This window comes from Bubalus kerabau, unplaced genomic scaffold (genome assembly GCF_029407905.1).
Source record: "Bubalus kerabau isolate K-KA32 ecotype Philippines breed swamp buffalo unplaced genomic scaffold, PCC_UOA_SB_1v2 scaffold_70, whole genome shotgun sequence".
NCBI classification, from domain to species: domain Eukaryota; kingdom Metazoa; phylum Chordata; class Mammalia; order Artiodactyla; family Bovidae; genus Bubalus; species Bubalus kerabau.
In genome coordinates, this window is record NW_026577924.1 from 1398496 (window position 1) to 1413602 (window position 15107).

The window sequence follows — 15107 nt, forward strand, 5'->3', positions numbered from 1 at the left end:
CAACCCACTCCAGTATTCTCGCCTGGGAAATGCCACGGACAGAGGAGCCTGATGGGCCGCACTCCATGCGTCCTATAAGAGTTGGGCTCAACCCAGCAACTACAAACAGAAGTATTTCCAAAGACCACACTCGTGTGTGTGTGTGTGTGTGTGTGTGTGTGTGTGTGTGTCTGTCTGTCTGTGTGCCTGCCTGTGGTTCGTCTGCTCTCTCAGGAAGGTCGGGTGCTTGGCGGGCGGCGTGGGGACAAGGGGGGCGCCTCGGTAGGGCAAAGGGGCGGGGCTGAGGCGCTCCGGTCGACCGCGCCTCCGTGGCTCCCGGTGGGTTTGGGCAGCGGGCAGGTGCCGGGCAAGTTGGGCGCTCAAGATTCGCTGAGCCTAGGCCCGCAGGAGGTTCGGAGGCCCCCGGGCCGCGGGGATCGGGAGGCGGCGGGCCCCGAAGACCGACACCTCCGGGGTCGCGCGGCCCTGAGCAGCGAACGGGATGGGGGGGGGGGGCGGGGAGGCGCCGCTCAGCCAGCGCGGCCGGGTCTGGAGTGGCCGGGGGTGGGAGGGCGCCGAGACCTCCGCACCCCTCAGCCCACCCCCCAGGCCCCGCGCGCACGCACGCACGCCCTCCCGGTCACTGGGGGGTCCTGGAAGCCCATCGGGCCCCCGGGCCCGGCCAGGCGGTTGCTGGTCTGGTGTTGGCGGTGTTCGGGGGCCGGGCCGGCGTCAGCAGGCTGGAGTGCGGTCGCGGGTCGTGCGGCTCAAGTACAGCACGGCCCCCCGAGGAGAGGGGCGGCCCGTTGGCCCGACCTGCAGGTCAGAGCGAAAGGGAGGCGAAGCGCAAGGCTCTTAGGGCGCCCCGCGGCGGCCGCGCCCGTCTCCGGCCCTATCGGCCTGAAGGCGCCCGATCTCGTCTGATCTCGGAAGCTAAGCAGGGTCGGGCCTGTTCAGTATCTTGGATGGGAGACCACCTGGGAATTCCGGGTGCTGGAGGCTTTTTTGCCTACCAGAAGAGGTCCTTTAGCCCCCGCCCCGCGTCCCAGTTCTTGGACCCACACCCCCCTCGCCCCCCCGCCACCCCCGCAGCCCCAGCCCCTCCCGGGGCGGGGGGAGTGAGTGGGTGGCCGGGGCCCCGACTCCCGCTGCAGACCTGGGTTGCCTCCCCGCGGCCCGCGAGCCCCTCCGCCTTCGCATTCGGCTTTCAGGAAACCAGACGACCGGCCGTCCCGTCTCCCTCTGGGGCTCCTTTGGCTTGCCTCAGGCAATCCCGGGGCTTGCACCGACTCCAGCCAGAGCCCCAGCCCCCGCCCCACCCCCAGCCTCGCAGGCGATCGCGCATGCGCATGCGAGCGCGCGCACAGATCGATGTGCCCAAACGGGGCATCTAGCTTGTTGGCTTGTACTGGGGGTGGATCTATGCCTGGGAGTGGGACTGCTGAACCATAGGCTACTTCTACTTTTAGTTCCTTCGCGAACCTCCATACTCTTTTCCATCCCGGCTGTACCAACTCCCATTCCTACTCAGCGTGGAGGAGAGTTCCCTTTGCTCCACAGCTTCTCCAGCATCTGCTATGGACAGACATTGCAATGAGGCCCAATCGGACTCGGGCGAAGTGGTCCCTCCTTGGCGTTTGGAGTTGAGTCTCTCCAATCATTAGTGACGTGGAGCAAGATGACCGTTTGGAAATGCAGATGCAATTCTCTCACCATCCTGCTCCAACGGCTCTTGTATTTTCCCATCATATTGAAGATACGACCAATTCCCTTCATGCCTGCTCCTCACGTTCTTCTCGGATGTCTTTTCCCTGGAATGCCCTCTGCACTCTTTGGCTTCCATCCCATAGGGCATTTTCATTTCTTGAACGTCCTAAGTTTCCCTGGTCACCTAGACTTCCAGGATGCTGTTTTCCCTGCCTGAAATTCTTCCTGCATCTCAACCCTGGTTTACGTAGGCTCAACCTATGGACCTCAACGCAATGGTTACTCTGAAAAGCCTTCCCTGACACCCAGGTTTTGGTGAGGGTAGAGGCCCCTCGACAAGTTCTCCAAGGATCTGCCTGTGATGTATCATTAGATTCGTCTCAGTGAAAGCAGGAACTCTGTGTCTGCTTCTCTCCGCCTTCTAGTTCCAGAAACTTATTACATGCCTCCCAGCTCATCGTAGGTGCTCAGGATTTACTTAGTGTGTGAAAGACAGAAAAGTTCTTGGAAGCCTCAAGGTGTCACTTGGCTCGGCACTTTTGTTCTCTTTGTGTATTTGGCGATTCCATTCTTTCCTTTCCTGGGTTCATGTGTACGCTATATTCAAGGCACAATCTAAGGCATTAAGACATATCCATCAGTATGGGTTCTTGCTTTCAAGGAACTCGTACAGCAGATTTCTACAGTTTAGGGCTTTTCAAATGCTCTAGAAGAATGTGAACGTTCAGTGTGATCCATTTTCATTTCCAAGAAAGATCGTTTGACTTCCATAGCAAAGGTGGAGACCTTCCGACGTGTAGTCCAATACTTAGACCTTGACCATGTCAGGCAAGTCTTGCGGTTCCTTCTGGAGGTGTGTGGCTCTTGCAGAAACGTGAAGATCTTCCATCGTCCTCGGACTTTGGTGTCATTTGCAATCATCAAGAAAGCTTCCAGGTATAGGTTCCAGACCACCACCGCACACACTCGGTAGGCAACGGAGTGGATTCCAGGAATATGCGTTGTTAACCAGCATCACCGTTGATATTGTTGCTGCACGCTCTATGCAGTGGCCAGGGCCTGGATTGTCCACTGGGTCTCATGTGGAATGGAAAGAAGGGCTTCCCCCACCCCCCACCCCACCCCCCACTGTTGACAGCCTTGTGACTAGAAACGGGCCCCGAAACAAGAATCAGACAAACCAGATAAGCCCAGATGGTAGTCCATGAGATGAAGGAACTAAGCAGCTGGTTGGGATGGCGCCAAGGGGAAAGGTTGCTCTTTTTGTCTCCCGCTCTACTCCTTTCTTCCTGGACGCCTTAGGGGTTCATCATGGAGATTTGAAATAAAGTTCACCAAAGTCATATGTGTTGAATCAAGATTTTGCATTTCACCATCTCTCAAAAACGAAGAGTGCTTAACCTGCACAGGTTTCTTTCAAAAAAGTCAATAGCTTTTCAGTTCTGGGGTTTCTCTCTTGCCTTGTTCAAGTAGCCTTAAGAGTAAAAATCAACGAAAACTAAAGAAAGATTCCAAGATACCAACAAAGGACACCTTCTGTTTCTTCAATCATCTTTCCACTTAGTAGCACACGAGCTCTTTTCTTTGTATTTTGCCTAGGGAATTCGCAATGTGCTGGTTCAGATGGCAAGGCATCCGCCCGCAGGAGACTCGGGTTTGACCCCTGGGTCGGGAAGATCCCCTGGAGAAGGTAATGGCAACCCACTCCAGTATTCTCGCCTGGGAAATGCCACGGACAGAGGAGCCTGATGGGCCGCACTCCATGCGTCCTATAAGAGTTGGGCTCAACCCAGCAACTACAAACAGAAGTATTTCCAAAGACCACACTCGTGTGTGTGTGTGTGTGTGTGTGTGTGTGTGTGTGTGTCTGTCTGTCTGTGTGCCTGCCTGTGGTTCGTCTGCTCTCTCAGGAAGGTCGGGTGCTTGGCGGGCGGCGTGGGGACAAGGGGGGCGCCTCGGTAGGGCAAAGGGGGGGGCTGAGGCGCTCCGGTCGACCGCGCCTCCGTGGCTCCCGGTGGGTTTGGGCAGCGGGCAGGTGCCGGGCAAGTTGGGCGCTCAAGATTCGCTGAGCCTAGGCCCGCAGGAGGTTCGGAGGCCCCCGGGCCGCGGGGATCGGGAGGCGGCGGGCCCCGAAGACCGACACCTCCGGGGTCGCGCGGCCCTGAGCAGCGAACGGGATGGGGGGGGGGGCGGGGAGGCGCCGCTCAGCCAGCGCGGCCGGGTCTGGAGTGGCCGGGGGTGGGAGGGCGCCGAGACCTCCGCACCCCTCAGCCCACCCCCCAGGCCCCGCGCGCACGCACGCACGCCCTCCCGGTCACTGGGGGGTCCTGGAAGCCCATCGGGCCCCCGGGCCCGGCCAGGCGGTTGCTGGTCTGGTGTTGGCGGTGTTCGGGGGCCGGGCCGGCGTCAGCAGGCTGGAGTGCGGTCGCGGGTCGTGCGGCTCAAGTACAGCACGGCCCCCCGAGGAGAGGGGCGGCCCGTTGGCCCGACCTGCAGGTCAGAGCGAAAGGGAGGCGAAGCGCAAGGCTCTTAGGGCGCCCCGCGGCGGCCGCGCCCGTCTCCGGCCCTATCGGCCTGAAGGCGCCCGATCTCGTCTGATCTCGGAAGCTAAGCAGGGTCGGGCCTGTTCAGTATCTTGGATGGGAGACCACCTGGGAATTCCGGGTGCTGGAGGCTTTTTTGCCTACCAGAAGAGGTCCTTTAGCCCCCGCCCCGCGTCCCAGTTCTTGGACCCACACCCCCCTCGCCCCCCCGCCACCCCCGCAGCCCCAGCCCCTCCCGGGGCGGGGGGAGTGAGTGGGTGGCCGGGGCCCCGACTCCCGCTGCAGACCTGGGTTGCCTCCCCGCGGCCCGCGAGCCCCTCCGCCTTCGCATTCGGCTTTCAGGAAACCAGACGACCGGCCGTCCCGTCTCCCTCTGGGGCTCCTTTGGCTTGCCTCAGGCAATCCCGGGGCTTGCACCGACTCCAGCCAGAGCCCCAGCCCCCGCCCCACCCCCAGCCTCGCAGGCGATCGCGCATGCGCATGCGAGCGCGCGCACAGATCGATGTGCCCAAACGGGGCATCTAGCTTGTTGGCTTGTACTGGGGGTGGATCTATGCCTGGGAGTGGGACTGCTGAACCATAGGCTACTTCTACTTTTAGTTCCTTCGCGAACCTCCATACTCTTTTCCATCCCGGCTGTACCAACTCCCATTCCTACTCAGCGTGGAGGAGAGTTCCCTTTGCTCCACAGCTTCTCCAGCATCTGCTATGGACAGACATTGCAATGAGGCCCAATCGGACTCGGGCGAAGTGGTCCCTCCTTGGCGTTTGGAGTTGAGTCTCTCCAATCATTAGTGACGTGGAGCAAGATGACCGTTTGGAAATGCAGATGCAATTCTCTCACCATCCTGCTCCAACGGCTCTTGTATTTTCCCATCATATTGAAGATACGACCAATTCCCTTCATGCCTGCTCCTCACGTTCTTCTCGGATGTCTTTTCCCTGGAATGCCCTCTGCACTCTTTGGCTTCCATCCCATAGGGCATTTTCATTTCTTGAACGTCCTAAGTTTCCCTGGTCACCTAGACTTCCAGGATGCTGTTTTCCCTGCCTGAAATTCTTCCTGCATCTCAACCCTGGTTTACGTAGGCTCCACCTATGGACCTCAACGCAATGGTTACTCTGAAAAGCCTTCCCTGACACCCAGGTTTTGGTGAGGGTAGAGGCCCCTCGACAAGTTCTCCAAGGATCTGCCTGTGATGTATCATTAGATTCGTCTCAGTGAAAGCAGGAACTCTGTGTCTGCTTCTCTCCGCCTTCTAGTTCCAGAAACTTATTACATGCCTCCCAGCTCATCGTAGGTGCTCAGGATTTACTTAGTGTGTGAAAGACAGAAAAGTTCTTGGAAGCCTCAAGGTGTCACTTGGCTCGGCACTTTTGTTCTCTTTGTGTATTTGGCGATTCCATTCTTTCCTTTCCTGGGTTCATGTGTACGCTATATTCAAGGCACAATCTAAGGCATTAAGACATATCCATCAGTATGGGTTCTTGCTTTCAAGGAACTCGTACAGCAGATTTCTACAGTTTAGGGCTTTTCAAATGCTCTAGAAGAATGTGAACGTTCAGTGTGATCCATTTTCATTTCCAAGAAAGATCGTTTGACTTCCATAGCAAAGGTGGAGACCTTCCGACGTGTAGTCCAATACTTAGACCTTGACCATGTCAGGCAAGTCTTGCGGTTCCTTCTGGAGGTGTGTGGCTCTTGCAGAAACGTGAAGATCTTCCATCGTCCTCGGACTTTGGTGTCATTTGCAATCATCAAGAAAGCTTCCAGGTATAGGTTCCAGACCACCACCGCACACACTCGGTAGGCAACGGAGTGGATTCCAGGAATATGCGTTGTTAACCAGCATCACCGTTGATATTGTTGCTGCACGCTCTATGCAGTGGCCAGGGCCTGGATTGTCCACTGGGTCTCATGTGGAATGGAAAGAAGGGCTTCCCCCACCCCCCACCCCACCCCCCACTGTTGACAGCCTTGTGACTAGAAACGGGCCCCGAAACAAGAATCAGACAAACCAGATAAGCCCAGATGGTAGTCCATGAGATGAAGGAACTAAGCAGCTGGTTGGGATGGCGCCAAGGGGAAAGGTTGCTCTTTTTGTCTCCCGCTCTACTCCTTTCTTCCTGGACGCCTTAGGGGTTCATCATGGAGATTTGAAATAAAGTTCACCAAAGTCATATGTGTTGAATCAAGATTTTGCATTTCACCATCTCTCAAAAACGAAGAGTGCTTAACCTGCACAGGTTTCTTTCAAAAAAGTCAATAGCTTTTCAGTTCTGGGGTTTCTCTCTTGCCTTGTTCAAGTAGCCTTAAGAGTAAAAATCAACGAAAACTAAAGAAAGATTCCAAGATACCAACAAAGGACACCTTCTGTTTCTTCAATCATCTTTCCACTTAGTAGCACACGAGCTCTTTTCTTTGTATTTTGCCTAGGGAATTCGCAATGTGCTGGTTCAGATGGCAAGGCATCCGCCCGCAGGAGACTCGGGTTTGACCCCTGGGTCGGGAAGATCCCCTGGAGAAGGTAATGGCAACCCACTCCAGTATTCTCGCCTGGGAAATGCCACGGACAGAGGAGCCTGATGGGCCGCACTCCATGCGTCCTATAAGAGTTGGGCTCAACCCAGCAACTACAAACAGAAGTATTTCCAAAGACCACACTCGTGTGTGTGTGTGTGTGTGTGTGTGTGTGTGTGTGTGTCTGTCTGTCTGTGTGCCTGCCTGTGGTTCGTCTGCTCTCTCAGGAAGGTCGGGTGCTTGGCGGGCGGCGTGGGGACAAGGGGGGCGCCTCGGTAGGGCAAAGGGGCGGGGCTGAGGCGCTCCGGTCGACCGCGCCTCCGTGGCTCCCGGTGGGTTTGGGCAGCGGGCAGGTGCCGGGCAAGTTGGGCGCTCAAGATTCGCTGAGCCTAGGCCCGCAGGAGGTTCGGAGGCCCCCGGGCCGCGGGGATCGGGAGGCGGCGGGCCCCGAAGACCGACACCTCCGGGGTCGCGCGGCCCTGAGCAGCGAACGGGATGGGGGGGGGGGCGGGGAGGCGCCGCTCAGCCAGCGCGGCCGGGTCTGGAGTGGCCGGGGGTGGGAGGGCGCCGAGACCTCCGCACCCCTCAGCCCACCCCCCAGGCCCCGCGCGCACGCACGCACGCCCTCCCGGTCACTGGGGGGTCCTGGAAGCCCATCGGGCCCCCGGGCCCGGCCAGGCGGTTGCTGGTCTGGTGTTGGCGGTGTTCGGGGGCCGGGCCGGCGTCAGCAGGCTGGAGTGCGGTCGCGGGTCGTGCGGCTCAAGTACAGCACGGCCCCCCGAGGAGAGGGGCGGCCCGTTGGCCCGACCTGCAGGTCAGAGCGAAAGGGAGGCGAAGCGCAAGGCTCTTAGGGCGCCCCGCGGCGGCCGCGCCCGTCTCCGGCCCTATCGGCCTGAAGGCGCCCGATCTCGTCTGATCTCGGAAGCTAAGCAGGGTCGGGCCTGTTCAGTATCTTGGATGGGAGACCACCTGGGAATTCCGGGTGCTGGAGGCTTTTTTGCCTACCAGAAGAGGTCCTTTAGCCCCCGCCCCGCGTCCCAGTTCTTGGACCCACACCCCCCTCGCCCCCCCGCCACCCCCGCAGCCCCAGCCCCTCCCGGGGCGGGGGGAGTGAGTGGGTGGCCGGGGCCCCGACTCCCGCTGCAGACCTGGGTTGCCTCCCCGCGGCCCGCGAGCCCCTCCGCCTTCGCATTCGGCTTTCAGGAAACCAGACGACCGGCCGTCCCGTCTCCCTCTGGGGCTCCTTTGGCTTGCCTCAGGCAATCCCGGGGCTTGCACCGACTCCAGCCAGAGCCCCAGCCCCCGCCCCACCCCCAGCCTCGCAGGCGATCGCGCATGCGCATGCGAGCGCGCGCACAGATCGATGTGCCCAAACGGGGCATCTAGCTTGTTGGCTTGTACTGGGGGTGGATCTATGCCTGGGAGTGGGACTGCTGAACCATAGGCTACTTCTACTTTTAGTTCCTTCGCGAACCTCCATACTCTTTTCCATCCCGGCTGTACCAACTCCCATTCCTACTCAGCGTGGAGGAGAGTTCCCTTTGCTCCACAGCTTCTCCAGCATCTGCTATGGACAGACATTGCAATGAGGCCCAATCGGACTCGGGCGAAGTGGTCCCTCCTTGGCGTTTGGAGTTGAGTCTCTCCAATCATTAGTGACGTGGAGCAAGATGACCGTTTGGAAATGCAGATGCAATTCTCTCACCATCCTGCTCCAACGGCTCTTGTATTTTCCCATCATATTGAAGATACGACCAATTCCCTTCATGCCTGCTCCTCACGTTCTTCTCGGATGTCTTTTCCCTGGAATGCCCTCTGCACTCTTTGGCTTCCATCCCATAGGGCATTTTCATTTCTTGAACGTCCTAAGTTTCCCTGGTCACCTAGACTTCCAGGATGCTGTTTTCCCTGCCTGAAATTCTTCCTGCATCTCAACCCTGGTTTACGTAGGTTCCACCTATGGACCTCAACGCAATGGTTACTCTGAAAAGCCTTCCCTGACACCCAGGTTTTGGTGAGGGTAGAGGCCCCTCGACAAGTTCTCCAAGGATCTGCCTGTGATGTATCATTAGATTCGTCTCAGTGAAAGCAGGAACTCTGTGTCTGCTTCTCTCCGCCTTCTAGTTCCAGAAACTTATTACATGCCTCCCAGCTCATCGTAGGTGCTCAGGATTTACTTAGTGTGTGAAAGACAGAAAAGTTCTTGGAAGCCTCAAGGTGTCACTTGGCTCGGCACTTTTGATCTCTTTGTGTATTTGGCGATTCCATTCTTTCCTTTCCTGGGTTCATGTGTACGCTATATTCAAGGCACAATCTAAGGCATTAAGACATATCCATCAGTATGGGTTCTTGCTTTCAAGGAACTCGTACAGCAGATTTCTACAGTTTAGGGCTTTTCAAATGCTCTAGAAGAATGTGAACGTTCAGTGTGATCCATTTTCATTTCCAAGAAAGATCGTTTGACTTCCATAGCAAAGGTGGAGACCTTCCGACGTGTAGTCCAATACTTAGACCTTGACCATGTCAGGCAAGTCTTGCGGTTCCTTCTGGAGGTGTGTGGCTCTTGCAGAAACGTGAAGATCTTCCATCGTCCTCGGACTTTGGTGTCATTTGCAATCATCAAGAAAGCTTCCAGGTATAGGTTCCAGACCACCACCGCACACACTCGGTAGGCAACGGAGTGGATTCCAGGAATATGCGTTGTTAACCAGCATCACCGTTGATATTGTTGCTGCACGCTCTATGCAGTGGCCAGGGCCTGGATTGTCCACTGGGTCTCATGTGGAATGGAAAGAAGGGCTTCCCCCACCCCCCACCCCACCCCCCACTGTTGACAGCCTTGTGACTAGAAACGGGCCCCGAAACAAGAATCAGACAAACCAGATAAGCCCAGATGGTAGTCCATGAGATGAAGGAACTAAGCAGCTGGTTGGGATGGCGCCAAGGGGAAAGGTTGCTCTTTTTGTCTCCCGCTCTACTCCTTTCTTCCTGGACGCCTTAGGGGTTCATCATGGAGATTTGAAATAAAGTTCACCAAAGTCATATGTGTTGAATCAAGATTTTGCATTTCACCATCTCTCAAAAACGAAGAGTGCTTAACCTGCACAGGTTTCTTTCAAAAAAGTCAATAGCTTTTCAGTTCTGGGGTTTCTCTCTTGCCTTGTTCAAGTAGCCTTAAGAGTAAAAATCAACGAAAACTAAAGAAAGATTCCAAGATACCAACAAAGGACACCTTCTGTTTCTTCAATCATCTTTCCACTTAGTAGCACACGAGCTCTTTTCTTTGTATTTTGCCTAGGGAATTCGCAATGTGCTGGTTCAGATGGCAAGGCATCCGCCCGCAGGAGACTCGGGTTTGACCCCTGGGTCGGGAAGATCCCCTGGAGAAGGTAATGGCAACCCACTCCAGTATTCTCGCCTGGGAAATGCCACGGACAGAGGAGCCTGATGGGCCGCACTCCATGCGTCCTATAAGAGTTGGGCTCAACCCAGCAACTACAAACAGAAGTATTTCCAAAGACCACACTCGTGTGTGTGTGTGTGTGTGTGTGTGTGTGTGTGTGTCTGTCTGTCTGTCTGTGTGCCTGCCTGTGGTTCGTCTGCTCTCTCAGGAAGGTCGGGTGCTTGGCGGGCGGCGTGGGGACAAGGGGGGCGCCTCGGTAGGGCAAAGGGGCGGGGCTGAGGCGCTCCGGTCGACCGCGCCTCCGTGGCTCCCGGTGGGTTTGGGCAGCGGGCAGGTGCCGGGCAAGTTGGGCGCTCAAGATTCGCTGCGCCTAGGCCCGCAGGAGGTTCGGAGGCCCCCGGGCCGCGGGGATCGGGAGGCGGCGGGCCCCGAAGACCGACACCTCCGGGGTCGCGCGGCCCTGAGCGGCGAACGGGATGGGGGGGAGGCGCCGCTCAGCCAGCGCGGCCGGGTCTGGAGTGGCCGGGGGTGGGAGGGCGCCGAGACCTCCGCACCCCTCAGCCCACCCCCCAGGCCCCGCGCGCACGCACGCACGCCCTCCCGGTCACTGGGGGGTCCTGGAAGCCCATCGGGCCCCCGGGCCCGGCCAGGCGGTTGCTGGTCTGGTGTTGGCGGTGTTCGGGGGCCGGGCCGGCGTCAGCAGGCTGGAGTGCGGTCGCGGGTCGTGCGGCTCAAGTACAGCACGGCCCCCCGAGGAGAGGGGCGGCCCGTTGGCCCGACCTGCAGGTCAGAGCGAAAGGGAGGCGAAGCGCAAGGCTCTTAGGGCGCCCCGCGGCGGCCGCGCCCGTCTCCGGCCCTATCGGCCTGAAGGCGCCCGATCTCGTCTGATCTCGGAAGCTAAGCAGGGTCGGGCCTGTTCAGTATCTTGGATGGGAGACCACCTGGGAATTCCGGGTGCTGGAGGCTTTTTTGCCTACCAGAAGAGGTCCTTTAGCCCCCGCCCCGCGTCCCAATTCTTGGACCCACACCCCCCTCGCCCCCCCGCCACCCCCGCAGCCCCAGCCCCTCCCGGGGCGGGGGGAGTGAGTGGGTGGCCGGGGCCCCGACTCCCGCTGCAGACCTGGGTTGCCTCCCCGCGGCCCGCGAGCCCCTCCGCCTTCGCATTCGGCTTTCAGGAAACCAGACGACCGGCCGTCCCGTCTCCCTCTGGGGCTCCTTTGGCTTGCCTCAGGCAATCCCGGGGCTTGCACCGACTCCAGCCAGAGCCCCAGCCCCCGCCCCACCCCCAGCCTCGCAGGCGATCGCGCATGCGCATGCGAGCGCGCGCACAGATCGATGTGCCCAAACGGGGCATCTAGCTTGTTGGCTTGTACTGGGGGTGGATCTATGCCTGGGAGTGGGACTGCTGAACCATAGGCTACTTCTACTTTTAGTTCCTTCGCGAACCTCCATACTCTTTTCCATCCCGGCTGTACCAACTCCCATTCCTACTCAGCGTGGAGGAGAGTTCCCTTTGCTCCACAGCTTCTCCAGCATCTGCTATGGACAGACATTGCAATGAGGCCCAATCGGACTCGGGCGAAGTGGTCCCTCCTTGGCGTTTGGAGTTGAGTCTCTCCAATCATTAGTGACGTGGAGCAAGATGACCGTTTGGAAATGCAGATGCAATTCTCTCACCATCCTGCTCCAACGGCTCTTGTATTTTCCCATCATATTGAAGATACGACCAATTCCCTTCATGCCTGCTCCTCACGTTCTTCTCGGATGTCTTTTCCCTGGAATGCCCTCTGCACTCTTTGGCTTCCATCCCATAGGGCATTTTCATTTCTTGAACGTCCTAAGTTTCCCTGGTCACCTAGACTTCCAGGATGCTGTTTTCCCTGCCTGAAATTCTTCCTGCATCTCAACCCTGGTTTACGTAGGCTCAACCTATGGACCTCAACGCAATGGTTACTCTGAAAAGCCTTCCCTGACACCCAGGTTTTGGTGAGGGTAGAGGCCCCTCGACAAGTTCTCCAAGGATCTGCCTGTGATGTATCATTAGATTCGTCTCAGTGAAAGCAGGAACTCTGTGTCTGCTTCTCTCCGCCTTCTAGTTCCAGAAACTTATTACATGCCTCCCAGCTCATCGTAGGTGCTCAGGATTTACTTAGTGTGTGAAAGACAGAAAAGTTCTTGGAAGCCTCAAGGTGTCACTTGGCTCGGCACTTTTGTTCTCTTTGTGTATTTGGCGATTCCATTCTTTCCTTTCCTGGGTTCATGTGTACGCTATATTCAAGGCACAATCTAAGGCATTAAGACATATCCATCAGTATGGGTTCTTGCTTTCAAGGAACTCGTACAGCAGATTTCTACAGTTTAGGGCTTTTCAAATGCTCTAGAAGAATGTGAACGTTCAGTGTGATCCATTTTCATTTCCAAGAAAGATCGTTTGACTTCCATAGCAAAGGTGGAGACCTTCCGACGTGTAGTCCAATACTTAGACCTTGACCATGTCAGGCAAGTCTTGCGGTTCCTTCTGGAGGTGTGTGGCTCTTGCAGAAACGTGAAGATCTTCCATCGTCCTCGGACTTTGGTGTCATTTGCAATCATCAAGAAAGCTTCCAGGTATAGGTTCCAGACCACCACCGCACACACTCGGTAGGCAACGGAGTGGATTCCAGGAATATGCGTTGTTAACCAGCATCACCGTTGATATTGTTGCTGCACGCTCTATGCAGTGGCCAGGGCCTGGATTGTCCACTGGGTCTCATGTGGAATGGAAAGAAGGGCTTCCCCCACCCCCCACCCCACCCCCCACTGTTGACAGCCTTGTGACTAGAAACGGGCCCCGAAACAAGAATCAGACAAACCAGATAAGCCCAGATGGTAGTCCATGAGATGAAGGAACTAAGCAGCTGGTTGGGATGGCGCCAAGGGGAAAGGTTGCTCTTTTTGTCTCCCGCTCTACTCCTTTCTTCCTGGACGCCTTAGGGGTTCATCATGGAGATTTGAAATAAAGTTCACCAAAGTCATATGTGTTGAATCAAGATTTTGCATTTCACCATCTCTCAAAAACGAAGAGTGCTTAACCTGCACAGGTTTCTTTCAAAAAAGTCAATAGCTTTTCAGTTCTGGGGTTTCTCTCTTGCCTTGTTCAAGTAGCCTTAAGAGTAAAAATCAACGAAAACTAAAGAAAGATTCCAAGATACCAACAAAGGACACCTTCTGTTTCTTCAATCATCTTTCCACTTAGTAGCACACGAGCTCTTTTCTTTGTATTTTGCCTAGGGAATTCGCAATGTGCTGGTTCAGATGGCAAGGCATCCGCCCGCAGGAGACTCGGGTTTGACCCCTGGGTCGGGAAGATCCCCTGGAGAAGGTAATGGCAACCCACTCCAGTATTCTCGCCTGGGAAATGCCACGGACAGAGGAGCCTGATGGGCCGCACTCCATGCGTCCTATAAGAGTTGGGCTCAACCCAGCAACTACAAACAGAAGTATTTCCAAAGACCACACTCGTGTGTGTGTGTGTGTGTGTGTGTGTGTGTGTGTGTGTGTCTGTCTGTCTGTGTGCCTGCCTGTGGTTCGTCTGCTCTCTCAGGAAGGTCGGGTGCTTGGCGGGCGGCGTGGGGACAAGGGGGGCGCCTCGGTAGGGCAAAGGGGCGGGGCTGAGGCGCTCCGGTCGACCGCGCCTCCGTGGCTCCCGGTGGGTTTGGGCAGCGGGCAGGTGCCGGGCAAGTTGGGCGCTCAAGATTCGCTGAGCCTAGGCCCGCAGGAGGTTCGGAGGCCCCCGGGCCGCGGGGATCGGGAGGCGGCGGGCCCCGAAGACCGACACCTCCGGGGTCGCGCGGCCCTGAGCAGCGAACGGGATGGGGGGGGGGCGGGGAGGCGCCGCTCAGCCAGCGCGGCCGGGTCTGGAGTGGCCGGGGGTGGGAGGGCGCCGAGACCTCCGCACCCCTCAGCCCACCCCCCAGGCCCCGCGCGCACGCACGCACGCCCTCCCGGTCACTGGGGGGTCCTGGAAGCCCATCGGGCCCCCGGGCCCGGCCAGGCGGTTGCTGGTCTGGTGTTGGCGGTGTTCGGGGGCCGGGCCGGCGTCAGCAGGCTGGAGTGCGGTCGCGGGTCATGCGGCTCAAGTACAGCACGGCCCCCCGAGGAGAGGGGCGGCCCGTTGGCCCGACCTGCAGGTCAGAGCGAAAGGGAGGCGAAGCGCAAGGCTCTTAGGGCGCCCCGCGGCGGCCGCGCCCGTCTCCGGCCCTATCGGCCTGAAGGCGCCCGATCTCGTCTGATCTCGGAAGCTAAGCAGGGTCGGGCCTGTTCAGTATCTTGGATGGGAGACCACCTGGGAATTCCGGGTGCTGGAGGCTTTTTTGCCTACCAGAAGAGGTCCTTTAGCCCCCGCCCCGCGTCCCAGTTCTTGGACCCACACCCCCCTCGCCCCCCCGCCACCCCCGCAGCCCCAGCCCCTCCCGGGGCGGGGGGAGTGAGTGGGTGGCCGGGGCCCCGACTCCCGCTGCAGACCTGGGTTGCCTCCCCGCGGCCCGCGAGCCCCTCCGCCTTCGCATTCGGCTTTCAGGAAACCAGACGACCGGCCGTCCCGTCTCCCTCTGGGGCTCCTTTGGCTTGCCTCAGGCAATCCCGGGGCTTGCACCGACTCCAGCCAGAGCCCCAGCCCCCGCCCCACCCCCAGCCTCGCAGGCGATCGCGCATGCGCATGCGAGCGCGCGCACAGATCGATGTGCCCAAACGGGGCATCTAGCTTGTTGGCTTGTACTGGGGGTGGATCTATGCCTGGGAGTGGGACTGCTGAACCATAGGCTACTTCTACTTTTAGTTCCTTCGCGAACCTCCATACTCTTTTCCATCCCGGCTGTACCAACTCCCATTCCTACTCAGCGTGGAGGAGAGTTCCCTTTGCTCCACAGCTTCTCCAGCATCTGCTATGGACAGACATTGCAATGAGGCCCAATCG

General features: G+C 58.1%; 5 pseudogenes; all 5 read left to right on the top strand.

The window, feature by feature from the left end:
- Positions 1-861: 861 nt before the first annotated feature.
- Positions 862-981, top strand: LOC129641105 (uncharacterized; annotated as a pseudogene).
- Positions 982-4242: 3261 nt separating this feature from the next.
- On the top strand, positions 4243-4362 carry LOC129641106 (uncharacterized; annotated as a pseudogene).
- Positions 4363-7624: 3262 nt separating this feature from the next.
- LOC129641108 (uncharacterized) lies at positions 7625-7744 on the top strand (annotated as a pseudogene).
- Positions 7745-10999: 3255 nt separating this feature from the next.
- On the top strand, positions 11000-11119 carry LOC129641109 (uncharacterized; annotated as a pseudogene).
- A 3263-nt stretch (positions 11120-14382) lies between these two features.
- On the top strand, positions 14383-14502 carry LOC129641110 (uncharacterized; annotated as a pseudogene).
- Positions 14503-15107: the final 605 nt, after the last annotated feature.